Source organism: Mus caroli, unplaced genomic scaffold (genome assembly GCF_978045245.1).
Source record: "Mus caroli unplaced genomic scaffold, Mus_caroli_1 scaffold_13, whole genome shotgun sequence".
Lineage (NCBI taxonomy): Eukaryota > Metazoa > Chordata > Mammalia > Rodentia > Muridae > Mus > Mus caroli.
This window is the reverse complement of record NW_028227268.1, coordinates 14,212,992-14,232,129: the sequence shown is the minus strand read 5'-3', so window position 1 is coordinate 14,232,129 and position 19,138 is coordinate 14,212,992. Positions and strand designations below refer to the sequence as shown.

Below are 19,138 nucleotides of genomic sequence, written 5' to 3'. Positions count from 1 at the left end.
GCATCGAACGAGTCAGATGCTAGAGTGGAACGAGGCAGCTCAAGACTTTGTATCATGGAGCAGCACAGAAATTGTCAGAAGGAACGGTGTGCTTCCCAAGGGGTCAGCTGAGGAACCTAGAGTAAAGGGGTCACTGTGTCCTGGACATCTCTCAGAGCCCAGGAGGATGAGACAGGACAGAGCCTTCACAGCTGTAGCCCCAAGAAGATGGATCAGTGGGTAGCGTGCTTGCCATGCAAGAATGAGGAAGTGAACTGGCCCCACAGGCCCCAGAGAAAGCTGGGCTTAGGTGCCTGCATGTATGATCCCAGCAGTCCTACTGCAAGATGGGAAATGGAGTCAGCTGTTGGTCAGCCAGCCCGGCTTCCATGGCAGCAACCAGGAGACTGTGTCAAACAAGGTAACAGGCAAGGACCAATACCCTTGGTTGTCTCTGATTCCCATCTGCAAGAGAGGCACATGTATGCTCATGCATGTATGTCTAGGCACACATACCATAGACACATATGTTATTAAAATTGATTTTATCTGTACCTTTACATTTTTTAGTATGTGTGATGGTTACTATGGTCAACTTGGCAGGAGTCAGAGTTGCTTGGGAGACAAAACCTCGGGTGTGTCTATGATACGGTGTCTCTAACGGGCTAGCCGAGGTAGGCCTGAATGATAACGAGAGACTGGTCATGGGGCAGTGGCATGTCACTCTCTGCTTCTGACTGGAGTGTAGTGAGAGCAGCGGCCTCACACTCCGGCTGTTCTGTGCTCCTCACAGGACAAACTGCGCTTGCAAACTGGAAGGGCAAACACATCTTCCTTTTCTTCTTCCTCTTCCCTCTCTCCCTCTCTCTTCCTCTCTCCTTCTCTCCCTCCATCCTCTTCTCCCTCCTCCCTTATTCTCCCCTTTCTTCCTCCCTTCCTCTCTCCCTCCTCCCTTATTCTCTCCTCCCTCTCTCTCTTCCTTCTTCCCTCCATCCCTCCCTCATTTCCTCTTCTCTCTCCCTTCCTTCATCCCTTCTTCCTCATTCCTTCCTCCCTCCCTCTCTCCCTTCCTTCTTCCCTCCTCCCTCATTCCTTCTTTCCTCCCTCTCTCCCTCCCTCTCTCCTTCCTTCCTCCATCCCTCTTTCCCTCCTCCCTCCTCTCTCCCTCCTTCCTTCCCTCCTCCCTTCTTCCTTTGTCCTTCCCTCCTTCCTTCCTTCCCTCCTCCCCTCCCTCCTTCCTTCCTTTCCTCCCTCCTTCCTTCCTTCACTCCCTCCTTCCTTTCCTCCCTCTCTCCCTCTCTCCTTTCCTCCTTTGATCAAAATAACCAGTACAGTATGGTCATAGGAAAAATTGTAAATTATGGTACATTTCATTTTTGCTGGTTTAGAGACATCCAATCAAGAATGTATGTGTACTCCGCCTCTACCTGTAAACTTATTTCTTTTAGTTTTGACAGAAATTTAGCTTGTGAATCCATTTCTTTAATAGCATTGAAATGATAAAAATAAATTAGGGAACCAGAAGGCAGATCAGTGGTTGCTGGGGTAGGGTTAAAGAAAGATGGGATGGGGAGAGGCAGGTTGTGATCAGGAAAGAGCCACACCCTTGGGGTGAGGTGAGGCTGTATCTTGACTATATGGATACCAAATCTCGATAGAGATGTGCAAGATGCTACCACTGAGGGCAGGGTGGACATGGGAACAGGCACATGGAATCTCTACATGTTTACTATAACTGTACATGATCCACAGTGACCTCAAAACAAAGGGTTAGGTGCTAAGAAGATGGCTCAGTAGTTACATACTTGCTGTGTTAGAGTGGGGACCAGCTCTTGGATCCCCATAGCCCAGGCATGGCAGCCTCAGAAGGCAGAGATTAAAGATCCCTATTTATGGTAATAATAACCTAATATTACTATAAAGGCAAAGAATAGTCACACGAGTGGTCTCTGGGTTTGACTGGGAGACACTGCTTCAATGAATAAGGCGGAAGAGCTTCTGAGAACAGTTGACGATTCATAACATCCACCTCAGTTCTCCACATGTGTTATCTCTCTCTCTCTCTCTCTCTCACACACACACACACACACACACACACACAGAGAGAGAGAGAGAGAGAGAGAGAGAGAGAGAGAGAGAGAGAGAGAAGGAAAAACCACAAATGAAAGGTTTAACTCTGAAAAAGACCCTTCCAAACCTTAACGCTGACAGTGACAGGAACATAAAACAGAAGACTTGGAGAACAGTTTGGTCAAGCATTAAGTATCTTCATATCTCTGGGTTCCAACAACGCTACCCCTGGGAGTTGTTGCCAGGGGAATAACTGTGAACATACGGACAAAGCACACAGAGATGTTGCCTCACTCTCCCTTATTACAGCAAAGAGCATAAGCCTTTCTCTAAGGAAAGTTACACGACATATGGCGTGGCCGTTCAGCAGGCTACTGGGTAGCCATGGCTAATGTTTGTGAGATGAAACAGCAGCAAACGGGCTGGGTATACAAACAAACAACTGAAAACAAAAGCAAAACTTACCACCAAAAAAAAAAAAAAAAAAAAAGCAACCAAAAATCTAACCAAAAAAACCTCACCACCACCACCACCATTAAAACGGTCATACTATGGATCGACAATTAGTTTGCTAAGTCTTAAAACTATCTTTTAGTGTGGGATGATGGGTATAGAAATATGAATGGTGGTTACTATCACTATAAATTAAATTTTTGGCTTCATTATTCTGTCCATGGTTTTATTTAATAAATGTTCACTTTATTTACATCCCATGAAATGAGGTAGCCTTGTATTGCTAGGAGACAATGCCTTACCAGGGAAGAGGGCAGATAGCTGATGTGCCCCCTGCTGGTTTATCCCGGTGGGGACAGGACATCTTGAGTTGCCAGGAGGCACAGGTTAGATAGACTGGGCTCACGTTTATGATGGGTAGATCTGGGGGCCATTTCTACCTCAGCATCACTCAGAGAGGCAGTGGAAAGGAGAATCTGAAACATAGTAGCTTATGGGAACTTACTCTGGCAACATATTTAAGTCTTCTCAGCCTCCTTTAGTAAAGATAGAAAAAAGGGACGATGTAATCTTTGTGTGAAGGAGGGTGTTACAGTGACTCTGGAGGTGTCCAATTTCTCCCACAGTAGATGCAGCACCTACAGTCTGTGGGTTCATAGCACATCCCAGCCACTCCAGCATCGGGAATTGTCAGACTTTGTTCTTCTCAGTGATGGTGAGGATGCCATGGTTCCTCGTTTTGCATCTGTGTCTCCATGGTTACCAATTACACAAGGCATATTCTCATTTATAGTCATATTACTGTTCCCCCTTTTGTGAAATGACTTCATTTATTTATTTTTCTGATTTTATTTTTTTTTTAGAATGTTCTATATAAGTACTGTATTTACATGCCCCCCCAACCTATAACTTCCTCCATGTCTCCCTTACTCCCTCTCGTATTCATGACCTCTGCTACCCGTTGGGTGCATTTAGTGTTGCTCTCATGTGTATGTGTGTAGAGCTGGCCACTTGGGATTTCATGACCTATGGGGAGATGCTCCTCAGGGAAGAAGGATTCTTCTTCCCTCGGCATCCATTAATCTCCTGTAGCTCTTCAACGAGGTATGTGTGTGTGCAGGCACTCACAGAGGCCAGAAGAGGGTGCCAGATCCTCCCGAGTGGGAGTTACAGGCACTTGTGAGCTGTCGTCTCCTGTGGATGATGGATGTGAACTTCCATCCTTATGACTGAGAAGATGCTCAGCCACCTCTCCAGTCCCATCCTTGCTCTGTTCTTATCAAATTGGCTACCTTTTTTCATTCATTTATGGGAGTTCTCAAAGTAGTCTAGATATGACATTTGATACATTTATGTGGAAATTATTCTAGCCAACTTCATTACTTTCCTCCACTTTTTATGTGGTATCTTATGGAAGCTTTTTAGTTTCCAATGTGCCGTATGATTATTAATTTTTTTGTGTGTTTTGATCTTGTATTGGACAATTTTGATAAACCGGGCCCTCTTGGATTTTCTGTGTAGATTACAGCATCCACGGACCAGAATTCTTTGTAATTTTTTTTCCAATTCTTTTTACAAAAGGAATTGTTGATTTACTTTATGTGTATGAGTCCACTGTAGCTGTCTTCAGACACATCAGAAGATCAGATCCCATTACAGATGGTTGTGAGCCACCATGTGGTTGCTGGGAATTGAACTCAGGACCTCTGGAAGAGCAGTCAGCACTCTTAACCACTGAGCCATCTCTCCAGCCCTGGATTCCAGTTCCTTTATGTCACATTTCTTTCTCTTATCTTGCTGGATTGTGTAGGATCTCACACATACAAGCAATGGTACTCACCCGATTGGGAAAAACTGTCTTGCTTTTTATCACTGACTATAGTACTTACTTAAAATATGGCACATGGAGGGCAAAGACTTTCTTGACTATTGCTGATTAACTAATTAAATTTTTTAAAATTTATAATATGTTGATTTTTAAAAATAAATTTCTGGCCGGGTGTGGTGGCGCACCCCTTTAATCCCAGCACTTGGGAGGCAGAGGCAGGTGGATTTCTGAGTTCGAGGTCAGCCTGGTCTACAAAGTGAGTTCCAGGACAGCCAGGGCTATTGAGAGAAACCCTGTCTCAAAAAAACAAAACAAACAAACAAATAAATAAATAAATGAATTTCTGCATTTATTGAGAGAACATGTTTATTTTCTGGCATTAAGCCATCCTCACACTCTGGGGGGTGGTCTGGCTTTCTGTTCTTATTTCATACATACACACATGTATGAGCACACATATGACATAATTAGCTTTTGTGACATTTGCACTAATATTGATAAGCAAGGCTGAGCTATAACTGTCAGTGTCACCATAAAAGTCATAGAAGAACCACAAAGAGATACCATGATATACAGATGTAGCTAAAGTTCAAAAAAGACTGGTAAGATTAAGTGTTGGTGAAGAACAAATAGGGGTTGGTGTACATTACAAGAGAGAATGCCAAATGGTCTCACAATTCCAGGAAGCAATTTGGCAGCTTCTTTGTCATATAGCTCACCAGTTCCACCACTTCAGGATGAGACACTGGGAGAAATTTAGAGTCTCGCAAACCTCATCTGCAGTAAGGATTAATTTGAAAGAATCCTAATTGTCACCAGTATAAATATCCCTTATTGATAATGGATAAACAACTGAAAATTTTTAAAAGTGGGTGTGAGGGCTCAGACCTTTAGTCCTAGCATTTGAGAAGAGGAGATGGCAGTGGAAGGGTGATTTCTGTGAGTCCAAGGTGTAATTGCAAGTTCCAAGCTAGCCAGGGCTACACAGGGAGACCGGGCCTAAAAAACAAGACGCTATGTTAAATTAGAATTGAGACACAAAGGACCACATCCTGTCTGATTCCCCTTTACATGACACTGCAGAAGAGGCGAAGCTTTAGGAGAGAGATGAGTGGACCAGGGGCAGAAAGATCACTAGTGGAGTGGACAGAGAGCTGACTGCAGAGAAGCACGAGAGAACTGTGTCTATTCGTTGGCTGTAGGCAAGGAATTGGGAATTTTTACTATGTGTGGACTGCACTTTCTTTACATGATTCATTAGCTTCTTAAGGAGGTTTACTCCTCACAGGTTTGGAAAAACTTGCCAGTAAAGCCTCATGGAGGGAAGGATAGCTCAGTGGGTAAAGCATGAGGAATATGAGGCAATTCCCAGAGCACACGCAAAACAGCCAGGCATTGTGGTGCAAGCTCATAATTCCAGTGTTGGGGAACAGAGACACAGGGATCCCTGGGGCTCACTGACCAGCCTGCCAGTGACTTCCAAGTCAGAGAGAAATTCCAGTGGGTCACACCCAGGGAACACTACCACAAGGTTAACCTCTGGCCTCCACACAAATGCATGAGCATGTATACTCACACACACATACACACACACACACACACACACACGCATGCACGCACACTCACTCACAGATGTCTGCGTGTGCACTTACACACACACTCATGCACTTACACACACATGTACTCACACATGCATGTGCCCCCCATGTGTACACACACACTCATTTACACACATGTGACAAACATGCACTCATACACACATGCACACATGCATACATATGCACACTCATGCACACTCATATCTCATCAGCCTATATTTGAATGTGGCTTCATTTGAATTTCTCTGTTCTTTTAATGACTACAACCTATCCAGTCTCTGCTGCTTCTCACATTACCTTTAGGAAAATCACCCATTTTAATGAATGGTCATGATATTCTCTTACATGTAAAAATTTTTCTACTGGTATATAGGTTCACCCCAACTCTTTTTTTTTTTTTTTTTTAGTTTTTCGAGACAGGGTTTCCCTGTGTAGCCCTGGCTTTCCTGGAACTCACTTTGTAGACCAGGCTGGCCTCGAACTCAGAAATCCGCCTGCCTCTGCCTCCCGAGTGCTGGGATTAAAGGCGTGCGCCACCACGCCCGGCTCACCCCAACTCTTATTCCTAATATTGTTTTTTTTGTACATCTTTCTTGTTAATTTTCTAGTGTTGCCACAGGTTAGTTATTTTACATAACCTTTGAATTTTAAATCCATTGCTATTGTATGTATGTAGGAAGAGAGAGAGAGAGAGAGAGAGAGAGAGAGAGCATATGAGTCAGTATGCGAGTGTGTTTTTCTGTGGTTCATATCTGGACCCAATATACCATACACATACCCACACTCACCCTTCAACACTTTTTGAGTCGATTTAAATGTCAGTTTCAAGGCTCTGAGTTTGGGTTCACAGGCAATTCTTTCTTAGTAAGCCTCGGTAGGTTGTTGGACCAGTATGTTTAGTTGAGTTTACTCTGTACCCAAAGTAAGACCCTTGCTCTGTGTCCCTTTCTCTTTCCCAGTGGTGTGCCAGACTTCTCTGCATTGTGGGATGGAGAGAGGAAGGAAGGCTCTTTTACCTTTTATCTAGGAAAATCTTCTTCTTTTTCCAGTGTGCTGCTAAAAGCACAGCTGATTTCACCAGCAGGCTGTGCATACAGGCGTATTGTGTGTGTACGTACCTATGTGTGCATAAACACGTATTGTGTGTGTACATACCTGTGTGTTCACATTCATGAATACATGTGCATAAGTATATATTTATGTGTGACTACATATGTGTGTATACATGTCTATATGTGTATACATTATGTGTATTGTCATTTTTAAGTTAACAAATGTTGCCAGGTGTGGTGGTGCACACCTTTAATCTCAGCACTACAGAGGCAGAGGTAGGCAGATCTCTGTGAGTTTAACACCAGCCTGGCCTACATAGTAATTTCCAGGCCAGGGATTTCATAGGCTCTGTCTAAAAAAGAAAAGGGAAATTAACAAATGTTTAATTTGTACTCATTTTAAAATTAATTTAAGGATTAACAATGATAGAAAAAAATAAGGAGCTTTATGACCAGCCCTCAGGGCCAAGAATTTTGAACAACCATGACCTGACAATGTTTTCTAAACGGTGTCTGCGGTGAATATGTACAGACTCTTTGAGATACTGCTTAGGAAAGAGGGCAGCTGTTGATAGTGCTTGCTCTGTAAAAGCTGTTATCAGTGCTGTAGAAAGGATTTTAAATACACGGGAGGATGTGTGTACCTGTGAATATGACACCATTTAAGAGCTTGGGCATTCTGGGACTTGGGTATCCCTGAGGATCCTGGAAGCACCCCCTCACCCCATAGAGAGGGACAGCTGGATGAATGCAGCCCTGTGACCTCAGCATCAAGGCCAGCAGTGAGTGTCCTCCTCTCTCCCTGGGACAGCTTTTCTCCCTCCTTCCTCCTGGGGCTCCAGCCAGCTGGCCCCAGGCTATACTGTGTTCTACTTTTGTTTGCCCAGTTAACAGTGGCACACATACTCTGGAAGGGGAGTGCTCTTCTCTGGAGTTTATGGACAACTGACCTCAGAGTGCAGATGCCCAGATGACCTGGAGACTCTGCAGGCCATGATCAGGGTTGTCAGCACCCCCTTCCCCCCTTAACTTCAGCAAGACCAGGACAAGAGCCAGACCCTCCTCTGCCAAGGAAACAGAAAAGGGGCTAGCTGTCAGTGGGGGAAGCCAGAAGACTTCCACTGGGCAGGGCCTGCTTGCAGCCAGCTCTCCTTGAGGGGTCCCTGTGGGCTGACACCTTGTTTTCTCACCTCTCCTGGCTTGTTTCTGACCAATTAACTCAGCTCTGGGCTAGATCGGCTGAGTACTCCACTGGACCAGCCTCCTCCAGGAATGGGTTTTTAAAATTGTTGTTGCTGTTTTGATGTCTCCTTGCTTGGGGGATTGAGCTCTGGGACTTGTGAACGCTAAGCAAGTGTTCTACCATTAGCCACATCCCCACATAATTAGCTAATTTTAATTAATGTATGTATGTATGTATGTATGTATGTATGTATGCATGCATATATTTGAGACATAGTCTCATGTAGCCCAGGCTGCCTCAAACTTGGTATGGTGCTATGATGACCTTGGACTGGATCCTCCTGCCTGCACCTCTCAGGCCACTGACATTAGAGGTGTGCATTATCATGCTCAGCTTTCTGCGGTGCTGGGGACTGAACCCAGAAGTTTTTGCTCGTCAGGTAAGTGCTCTACCAACTAAGCTGTATCCTCAGCCTCATTTTCCCCTCCACTGTAATCTACACTGTGCCTTCTGACCATCTGACACCCCAGAGTTTATACCACAGGAGCCTGGAAGAGCTGTCAGTCAAGCGGGGGAAACCACATAGCAATGTTTGTTGACTGACCATTCTGACCTTTCCTTTTGTTTTATCAAACACTTTTGCATATTACCTCACTGGCTCCTTGACCAAGCCTACTGAGATGACATTATAGATGCTATGGTTCATCTTATGAAGTACAAAATAGAAGCCAAGAGAGGTGGCACTACTCTGGAAAGCTAGGGCAGGATTTGAACTTGGATGTAGTCCACCAAAGAGACAGGGTTTTCCACAGGCAGACCCCAGAACACAGTTCTAGGAAGCCACTCAGCAGGTGGGTGTTAGCCTCTGGTGGAGCTACGGGTACCCCAGGCAGAGAGGCTCCTAGCCATCACCCCATGCTGGATCTGCCCTCTCTAGGGGAGAAGGTGAGACCAGGCAACTGCTGACTCCTGGCATCCCCCCCTCTTCCTGGACCAGCTCCATCTGGCCGGCTCAGGGCCACTGCTTCTGCCTGCCTGTGCATAGCATGGCTCCCTGGGCACCTCGGATGATGACTGGTTTCATCCTGCCCATAACGATGCGTTTATCAGGAGGGAGACAGACGTTCCTATCCGGAGGGGAGAGAGAGGGACGGAGGAAATCAATATTGGAGAATTATGAGTCTCTTGTGCCTTTCCCCACTCCAGGCCTTCCGCAGAGGCAGCGGATAAAATAATGCTAGTTTTGATATTAATCAATCTTGAAGCTGGGTGAACCGAGCAGTGCCCCTTTAATAGCTAGCCACCACCTGCTGGCACTGGGGCTGACAATTCTCAATCAATGTGCACAAGTGTCCCTGTCTGACTCTATACCCTGTTCTGCTCTGAGCCTGCACTGGTGTCCAACTGCAGGAGTCTGAGGGTGGGGGAGGAAGGTCTCCAGGAGGGAGCCAGTGCCACTACCATAACTTCTGACTCAGCTCATTGCCACGTAAAATTCCTCCCTGTCTGAGGTTCGGATGCCTTCATAGCTAAGCTGAAATCCAAGCAGCACAGATGGCATTATTACCAAGCCACTACCACTCTAGTATGAATGTTCACAGCCTTATCCCTGACAATAACCACAGAGCCTGCTTCAGGGACATGGCAAGGGGGTACTTAAGGTGATTTGCACTCAGGGCCCAGCCTACATCTGACACTCTCTCAGCTCCTCTGGCCTTGGCCCTCCGGTTCCCAACTGGTTCACCAGCTGCTCTGGCTGGAGTTGACCTCTGAGTAACTCTATTTCCTCCAATAGGAACTCTCGGCTGAGGTGGGGTGGTAGACCCTAGTGTAAGTACCAGGCAAAATGGCATCACAAATGAGACTAGGCATCGTGCCCAGCACGTGGGCGAGAGATCCTGGAATTTTCTAGAAAGGGGAAGGATGAAAGGAGACACTCATGAATGAAGGGACATCTGCAGGAAAACCTGAGAGGGCAGAGGAGGGTGCAGAGGCCACACAAAGGCCAGCCATCACCTTGTACCTGGTACTGAACTTGGAGATAAGGATACACAGGTCAGGGATATCAGGACCAGCCCTAACCCCCCAAGAGCTGACAACCCCAGGGGCCTGTCCTTCATGTCTTCAGGGTCAATCAATATCCTCAACAGAGAGAAAGCAGGTAGGTTGGAAGGATCTGCCTAGTTGAAGTTTATTCCTAGGTTGGTCTCCCAATAAGCTACAAAAGCCACGAGCTGCCCATTCAAGTGCTCTGTCAGTTTTGATCCTGGCTCCAGCCCATACCAGCAGAGTGACTTTGAGTAAGATACTCTCTCTTACTTTCTGTATCTATACAGGGGTGATTAAAAAAATAAAATAGAATTCCTTTTGTGGAGTTGTATGCAGGTGGATCAAAAGAGCACAGAGACAACCCTGTTAGGCACTCTCTGATTATGACGACAGGCCTTCTACCAGCATGCACCTGTGTGGGGACCAGGTTGAGCATCAGGTGACAGTCACATATGTCACAGGGTGGGGTTCTTCCTGTCCCAAACATTTTTATCCACTGAAGCTGAAAAGCAGCTCTAGCTATTGCCTCCTGTAACTGTGGTAGTTTAGAAGGGGGCTTCTTAGAACCCAGGGCCTTGACCTTGGCCTGAATCTCACAGTCACTGGACCTGGCAGGCGTGACAAGAACTATGGGCCTGGCTGCCATCCCACAGATATCTGGGATCAGACAGTTGACCCTGTGGAGGAGGCCAGTGGGAAGGAGCCTGTAGCTGTGAACCTGTCCTGATTAGACAGAGGTGTAGGTTGTTTTCCTATCAGGTTCCCAGTCATCCTACACTGTGACTGAGGGCACCACACCTGCTACTCCCCAGATGTTGATGATCAAGGGAAGCCAGGGCAAGAACTCAAGCAGGAACCTGGGAGGCTGTTTCTTCCTGCTTACAAATGTCCGTAGCTGGGAACACCCAGATGTCCAAAATTAATGTATGTATAAGCAGTGTGGTCCATCAACACAGGGAGGTTTTATTCAGCCATCATAGGGAGGGAATCTCTTGAATTGATGAACTTTCTCTATGAGTAAGAGTGTTGGTTATAAAAGCATTGCCAGCAAACATCCAACTCAAGTTCAAATCCCTAGCACCCACATAAAAAGCTGGGTGTGGCCACATATGCCTGTAACTTGAATGCTGTGAGGGGGGAAAAGAAGGCAGACAGAAGGATTGCTGAGGCTTGCTGGCCTCTAGCTTAGCTCTGAGTTGATGGAGAGACCCTGTCTCAAAGGAATAAGGCAGACAGAGATAGAGTAGGATATCCAGTGCTCTCCACAGGTCTCCACAATGTGCATGGATGTGCATACTGCACTCACACACACACACACACACACAATCTCAATACATGTTTCAGCTTGAAAATGTGTGAAATGAAAGAAACCTGACACAGTCACGCATCACATGTTTACATAAAATAGCCTGAAGGTGAAGTCACAGGGATAGGAAGCAGCTTGGCAGTTGCCAGAATCTCAGGGAAAGGGGGTACAGGGAGGGTGTTTACCGGGTGCATCTCCAGCTAGGGTGATGCTGTTCTAGGGAGCAGGGCTGGCTTTGCCATATTGGATTATGAAATGCCACTGAAATGGCAAAGGCTGGCAAGACAGGTCATCAGATGAAGCACCTGCTGTGCCAGTGTGAGGAGCTGAGCTTGGATCTCCAGAATCCACATAAAATCCAGGAAATGTGGCCGCCATCTGTAATCCCAGTGTTCAGGATGTGGAGACAGAGGGCTGGCATGCTACAGCAGCCTGATAGGCAAGCTCTGGGTTCAGAACCCTGCCTCAGTGACTAATGAGCAGAATGGCTAAGGAAGATTCCCCCCACCTCCTCTTTCTCTCACACACACACTTGAATGCATTTCTTTGAAAGGCAGGATTTATATCAGTTTAGGGGTGCACACGACAAGCGTGTATACACAAGCAATGGAAAGGGGGCAGGAGCTAGGGGTGAGAGACTAGAAGCTAAGTAAAGTGTTCATCAAAGGGTGAGACCCAAATCAGCCCCTCATTTGCCCCCTCTCCTTCACGTCATTGCTCATGCTGAGAACTTTGACCTGACAGTCACATGGTCCTGCAGCCCCAGGGAGCAGGATGGGCAGGCCTCCTGCAGATCAAGAGACCTATTGCCTCTGGTACTTCTGCTAGCTGAGAATCAGGCACCAGAGATGGAACCTGCTAAAAGGCTCTAGACGCTGAGCTCTGGAAGCCCATGATTAGGCTTGAGCGCACAAGTGTCTTGGGCATTGGCAGAGCCACAATATGCCTGGGTTTCAACAACCCTGGAGTGGCTGCTATTTGCAAAGTAATCTGGAAACACTGCTTGGTGCTCTTGGCCTCAAGGGAGGGATAGCACTGGAGGAAGCTGGCTGCTACCATGTGCCAAGGATGCCCCCAACGCACACAAGGCCACAGATAGGACCATCTTGGAAGGCTTTTTTGGGGAGGTGACATTTGGTTGAGTCTCTTGTATCTCATGGCTTCCATCTGGAGGTTTCATTTCAGGTAAAAAGAAGACAATTTTATAAGACTCTACCCCTAGGTTAGATGTTTTGTTTATATTCGTTGGTTCATAAAGCAGCTAGGTGACTTGAGATTAGTTAATGGTGCCTTGGTTTCTTCTATAAACTCTGGCTCATGGAGGCTTAGGAGATAGCTTGGTTTGTAAAGCTCTTGCCTTGAAATATGGAGACATGAGTTCAATCCCTGGAACCCACATTTTGAAAGGCAAGCGTGGTAGAATACACTTTGTAACCCCCAAACTGGTCAGGTAGAGATGAGCAGATCTCTGGGGTTTGCTGGTCATCAGCCTAGTCTATTTGATGAACATTAGACTAGTGAGAAAACCTGCCTAAAAACAAAAATTAAAAAATAAAGGTAGATCATCCCTGAAGAGCAATCCCTGAGATATTGTCCTCTGGCCTCCACATGCCTGTGTACAACTGTACACATACATCTGCACACACATGTATGCCTGCACACATACGGTCTCTCTCACACACACATGTACACACATGCACACAGGGCTCATGGTAATGGCCTCACAAATTCATTCTGCAGTTAGACAAGGTCGGCAAGAGCACTAACACGGAGAACCCAGAGTAGGAAATACGTTATCATTATCACCATTGTGCCCATGCCTTGGCAGATGGTGGCTTTGGAACCAGGGTCACCAACATGGTGGCCAAACTTCAGCCAAGTTGGGTGTAGACATTATGCAGAGGGTGGGCAGGGCTCCATGCCCATAGCACTGGGAGGGTGAGTTGGTATGGGTGTATCAAGGCTCTCAATTTAAACTTGTCACCATTGGGTAGGGGTGTATCAAGGCTCTCAATTTGAACTTGTCACCACTGGGTATGGGTGTATCAAGGACCTCTGGTCACTCTAAACTTGTCACCACAGTAGTAACTGCTCACCACTTCATTTCAGAATGAGAGAAACTGGAGCTTAGGGAGGTCAAGTGACTCTTTCAAGGCACACAAAGGGGTTGAACTGCAGGCTACATGCCCATGTGTCCACTGCAGAGATGGGGGGAGAGGGGATCATGACTAACTGCCCAGGTCTTCGTTCTCAGTGATCCACTGACACGGCAGTAAGCTGCATCCCCAAAGGCTGAGCAGGCAGGACACTTACCAGGCTTCGTACCCGCTGTCATCTCCCAGATGCTCCATTCTATATCCCCTCCTCCTAATGGAACTTCGAGGGACCCAGGCTCCCACATAGTCCATCCCTGGAAGGGACACTGTATCCATACAGGCAACTCTATAACCCAGGCTTTCCCACCCAAATCAAGGATATTCCTCATGCCCATGGGATGTGAGTTCCTGGTACAGGATCCCTCATTAGCTTGGATGTCCCTCACTCAGGCTGGCAGATGGATTTCTTCCAGGTGTCAGCAGCACCCCTCTACACATTTCCTCATCCTGGGATTCTTGGGCAAGGGAAAGCATCAAGGCTTTCATAGCAGCAGTCACCAAGGAGGTCAGTCCTTTGTAGCTGCTGTGGGCTGCTTCCCCTTTCCCAGTTCTGAGCTAATTTTAAACTTCTATTTTTAAGAAGAACCTGACTTCTCATACATACTGCTTGATCAATAAATAAGGGCCTGCCTGGGACTAATTGAGACTCTGACTTCTGCATGGGGCAAGAGAGTCTTGGAGAGGGATATGGTCTCAGCAATTCCACTCAACTGTGGAACATTCTATTTCGAGGCCAGCCTCAGCAGAGGGAGATTGGCAAGCCAGCCCCGAAGGCCCGGAGAGACACTGGATCACAAACACAAAGCTTCCTCTTGCTTCTCCAAGTCTTGGGTTCATGTCCCTTGACCTCCTGGGATACTGGTCCCAACCTCACTCAGCAGATAGCCCGGGTCCAGTTCAGTGAATGCATACAAACTCAAACATAAGAGATGTTGCCTAGGAGCAGGAGGGGCCACTTACCTCCTAGTTCTTGGCAACAGGCGTGAGACATATGCAATAAGGATAAACACTATCCCCCAAAGATCACCAACATGCAGGGGTGGGGTCACCCTCCTCAGAGGAAACACAGGCACTGGGAAATATTTCAGTGCAGGGCTAGAGCTGGGGCAGAAAACTCAACACGGCACAGCCCCAGAGTGCACTTTGGCGGGAGACAAGAGTGTGGGCTGTCCATTACATCTTCCATGTTCCTCCACCCTTCTGGACCTTACTCCTTACAATCGAAAAACCAAGTAAAGAAATAGCACCTACCTCTTTCAATGTCAGCTAAAGGCTGTCAAGATGGTGTAGGTCGGCACCCAACAGGCTGTGAGTGCTCAGTGTGAAAATGCAAAGTCCTAAGAGGGTGTGTGTGTGTGTGGGGGGTTAAATCATCAGACTCCAGCAACCTGTCCCTACCCGCATCCACTCCACCCAGCCCCAGCCACTGCCCCCTTAAGCTTTATACTCCCACTGCTTGGCAGGTGGGTCCCCAGATTTTTGCACACTTTGCTCTCTCTCCTCACTTCCCCTCTCTGCCGAAATGTCACCTACTCAGGAACGCCACCGCTGAGTCTCCTTTAGAAATGGCCGCCCACCCCACCCACACTTCAGCCTCTCACCCCATCGCCAGCACTTCCACCATGCAGCTGACTGCTTTTTTGCTGCTTTCGCATAACGCTGCTCCTGAGGGAGCAGGACTGTTTTTTTTTTTTTCTTCTTCTTTCCTAGTTTATTCTTAGCTAGATCCCCAATGATTCTCAACATCAGGCTGCCTTGCTCCCCAGGGGATATCAGGCAAATGTCTGAGGACAGCCAGGTGTGTAGATGGATGAGTGCTGTTGGTATCTAGTTGGTGGAGACTGGGGACATCCTGCAATACGCAGGTCAGCCTAGTTGTCACCAAACACAAGAATACCCATCCCCCAAAGCCAAGCATACCAGAGCACCCCTGTCACTTAGCTCAGTGGTTGGCACAAGCCCCCTGGTGCTCATTATAGAAGCAAAGATATGCCGCCACCATCAACATTATATATAAATCAGCATTATATATAAGGGTGTTTGTCCCTTGGGCTGGGGCTGTAGCTCAGCTTGGGTGATGATGTGTTTGCCTACCTTGTATAAGGCCCTGAGCTTGATCCCCAGCCCTGCGTAAAGCAGGCATGGTGGTACATGCTTACAATCCCAGTGCTTGAGAGGCAAAGGCAGGATAAGGAGTTTGAAACCATCCTCAGCTACATGGATAGTTTGAGGCTAACCAGAGGTACATGAGAGCTGGAGCTTTATCAGAAAAACAAAACCAACAGAATAAAACAAACAAACAAAAAGATGTCTATTGGGAATGCAAGACCATAAAGACACATTAGTGGCCCACTGTGTCTCCTTTCTGGTTGTGACCCGGCCCTCTGGATTACTAGGGTGGGCTGCAAACACTGTTCTTTGGACTATCATAAACCAGGACTGGTCAACAGTGGCAGTGGTATCCACAGATCTAAGAGATGCTCATCCACCCCTCCCCCAGTGAGGCTGGCCCACGGGCTCTCTCAGCAGGGACTTCCCACAGTTCTCTAGCATGCCCCACTCTGAGACCCCACACAGGACCTCACAAGCCATTCATGCTAACTCCAGTGGAATCCCTTGTTCCTCCAGCCTCCATCATCTCAGGCGTCATGTCAGGTGTGCGTGAACGACTGTTTCTGCTTCTCTCCGGAGAGGTGACAAGAGGGCCAGGGTGTGTGTGTGTGTGTGTGTGTGTGACACTGGTGACCTTGTTCTGCTGCCCTAACAATGTAAACAACCAGAGCCACAGCCTAGGTTCCAAACACAGAATGCTGCATGGCTGCCTGTGGGGCTGGAGCTGTGTGCTGAGAGAAAAGATGCTGAGTGGCTGGGTGAGACAGCTTTGGGGCTTCGCCTGTCACAGGGCCCTGCAGCTCACTCCCAGTCAGCTCTCTAGCACAGGCTTCCTTAGTAGGCACCCACTTCCTATTCCCACAGAGAATCACAACCGAGGTGCAGCTCTTCCCTGCCCCTCACCTGCCATCTGCCTTGCAGCCTGCCTTCCTCCCAGGGTACTGGGTCTGTTTCTGGGGACCATACTCTTGGAAAGTCCTATCTTTTCTCTTCTGCACCCAATTTTCCCCCTTTCTGGTCTTCTGTCCGTATCCTTCTTAAAGGTCCTGAATGTCTCTAAAGTAGCCATCACTGTGAAGGTTTAGTAGCTGACACAGGTTGCAAGGCAGGGGACCAAAGGAATAAATCTCTTGTGGCAGAATATTAGGACTCAGGCAGCTATACTCCAGGAGAAGTGGGTATTTGGTGAAGAGATGATTTACCAGTGTCTCTAAAGTCACCTGCAGTTGTCCCCAGTTCTGTCACCATGTAAGACCAGCACCAAACTCAGGATGGGATGACAGACAGACACACAATGAAGGACTAGCTGGCAATGACCCAGGAGTCTGCAAAAAAAAAAAAAAAAAAAAAAAAAAAGGACCAGAAGTCTGGGGAAGCAATGATAGCTCCCCCTAGAGTCATGGCTCCATAGTTACAGCTCCTTCATCTTCTGGGAATCTAAACTCCACCAGAGCTCTGGAAAGCTCTTTACACCGTACATTCTCCCTCTTGGAGAATTAATTTGGCTTCCTCACTATGTGGCCACCATCCCCAAGTCTAGCGTCTGAGGAAGCCGAGACAGCCCTGGACATTTCTGCGGATACTGTCATGTGTGACCTTACTCTGTTCTCACAACAGACAGCCCAGCTTTACGAGAGCCTCCAAGGGGCTCTGTGAATTAGTTAATGCTACACTGTTAGAGGGTGAGTGAATGGGGTTAGAGTCCATGCTTTCTATCACAGACTAAGGCCAGCCTCTTCCAGCTGTAAGTGAACAGTTCAGCTACCATGCCCCCAAGCCCTCTCCCAGGTCACAAAACCCTGATGCCTCCAACCTGAGAACGGTTGGAATTTCTGCCAGCTGTGTGGCAAGACCAAGCAGAAAGCTATCTGTTTCTCAGCATCCTGAGAACCAGCCTTGAGATGAGACTTGCTCAGCAACCACAGGAGGTACCTGGTATGGTTTTTAAATCCCTGTTCAGCCCCAAGATTTCATTTCACTTTAAAACTGCTCATATGTTGCAGCTCCATCAATTACCATGATAGGATTCCAGTAAAGAGATCCAGTCATTAAATGGGGGCACTTTCGAGTGGCTGGGGGAAAATATAGGGTACTCCTGGGAGAGGAGGGTTGGTATCTCACACAAAGCATAAAGGGAATCCCCATGCCTTGTGCTGTCCCACCACGGACCTTTATCAGCTCTGGGGCTTTTGGCAAAGCCCCTTTCTCCCACTAGCCCTCCCAGGCATCCCCATCCCTGTCGCCTAGGGCAGAGCGGATGTCCTAAGATGGGCAGGTAACTTGCAGATGGGTGAGACCACTGGGAAGTGAGTCCAATCACAGATCCTGACAGCCTAGGGGAGTTTGGCCCTCAGAGACCCCACAGCCCAGCTCAACAGGTGGCAGAGGCCTTTACTATCCCGCATCCAGGTCATTTCTTCCAGTTTTACTCAAGTCTGTGGTGGGAAAGTGTGGCTTTGGCTTTGGAGTGGGAAAATTGCTCGAAAGCATCGGCAAAGAGGGGGCGTCATGATCCCCAACCCCTGCACACACACACACACACACACACACACACACACACACACACACACACAGAGAGAGAGAGAGAGAGAGAGAGAGAGAGAGAGAGAGAGAGAGAGAGAGAGAGAGCCCGCACGCCCCACCCTGCCCCTGGCTACTCAGTTAAGGAGGCCAGCTCAACGCAGTAGCGGTGGCACTACTAGAGATAATCGCTTCCTGGACCCCCGACAAGGCGTGTGTCTATCCCTCCTGCTCTTTGCTCTTACCTCACGGTCACGACCCCAGACTCGCCTGGAAGGTCCCTTGTGGGCTGCGCGCGGTGGAAGGTACCGCGCTGCTTGCTGGACGCCCGCCCCGTCCGGTCCGCCGGAGCTGCTCTGCGCCAGCTACCGTGCGGGTGGCCGCCGCTGGAACACTGGACTGGGAGAAGGCGGGGTCTGGGGCGGGGTCTGGGCGGGGCCTGCCTTCTCAATGCAGTCAGTTGTGGGTGGGCTTTGGGATAGAAGGATGCTGCCTTCCACCGAGAGGAGAATCCTTGGGGTGGGGAAGCGTCCTCGTGGAGGCTGTAGGTGAAGACTTTGGGGGTTGTCGTAGGAGAATGGAGGCTTTCCAAACGAGAACACCTGCCTTGAGTCAGACTTATCGTCCCGTGGCGGCTGCTGCAGTCGGTGGTGGAGACAATATTCCAGCCCCAGCCAGTTGCTTATTGAGTTCTGAGGGCCAGACGCTAGTCAAAGCATTTTTCAGGTCTCTGGTCATTTGACCTTCACGACGTTCCCATTTCATGGATGCCAACGGGAAAGCTCAGACCCAAGGGTGTTCCTGAAGACACAGAACCACATCTGCAGTTCAT

General features: G+C 47.9%; 1 protein-coding gene across 2 annotated transcripts in view; it reads right to left on the bottom strand.

Moving 5' to 3' along the window:
- The window catches only part of Cacng5 (calcium voltage-gated channel auxiliary subunit gamma 5), a 40,070-nt gene extending 21,390 nt beyond the window's left edge, over positions 1-18,680 (bottom strand). The window contains exons 1-2 of one of the 2 annotated variants that reach the window (XM_029483109.2): positions 18,552-18,680; positions 16,989-17,111 (exon numbers count right to left, since the gene is read on the bottom strand). The gene's annotated coding sequence lies outside the window, so the exon portion shown is untranslated. The remainder of the gene's footprint in view (positions 1-16,988; positions 17,112-18,551) is intronic. The other variant, XM_021177718.2, reaches the window with a different exon arrangement.
- Between the last annotated feature and the right edge of the window lie 458 nt (positions 18,681-19,138).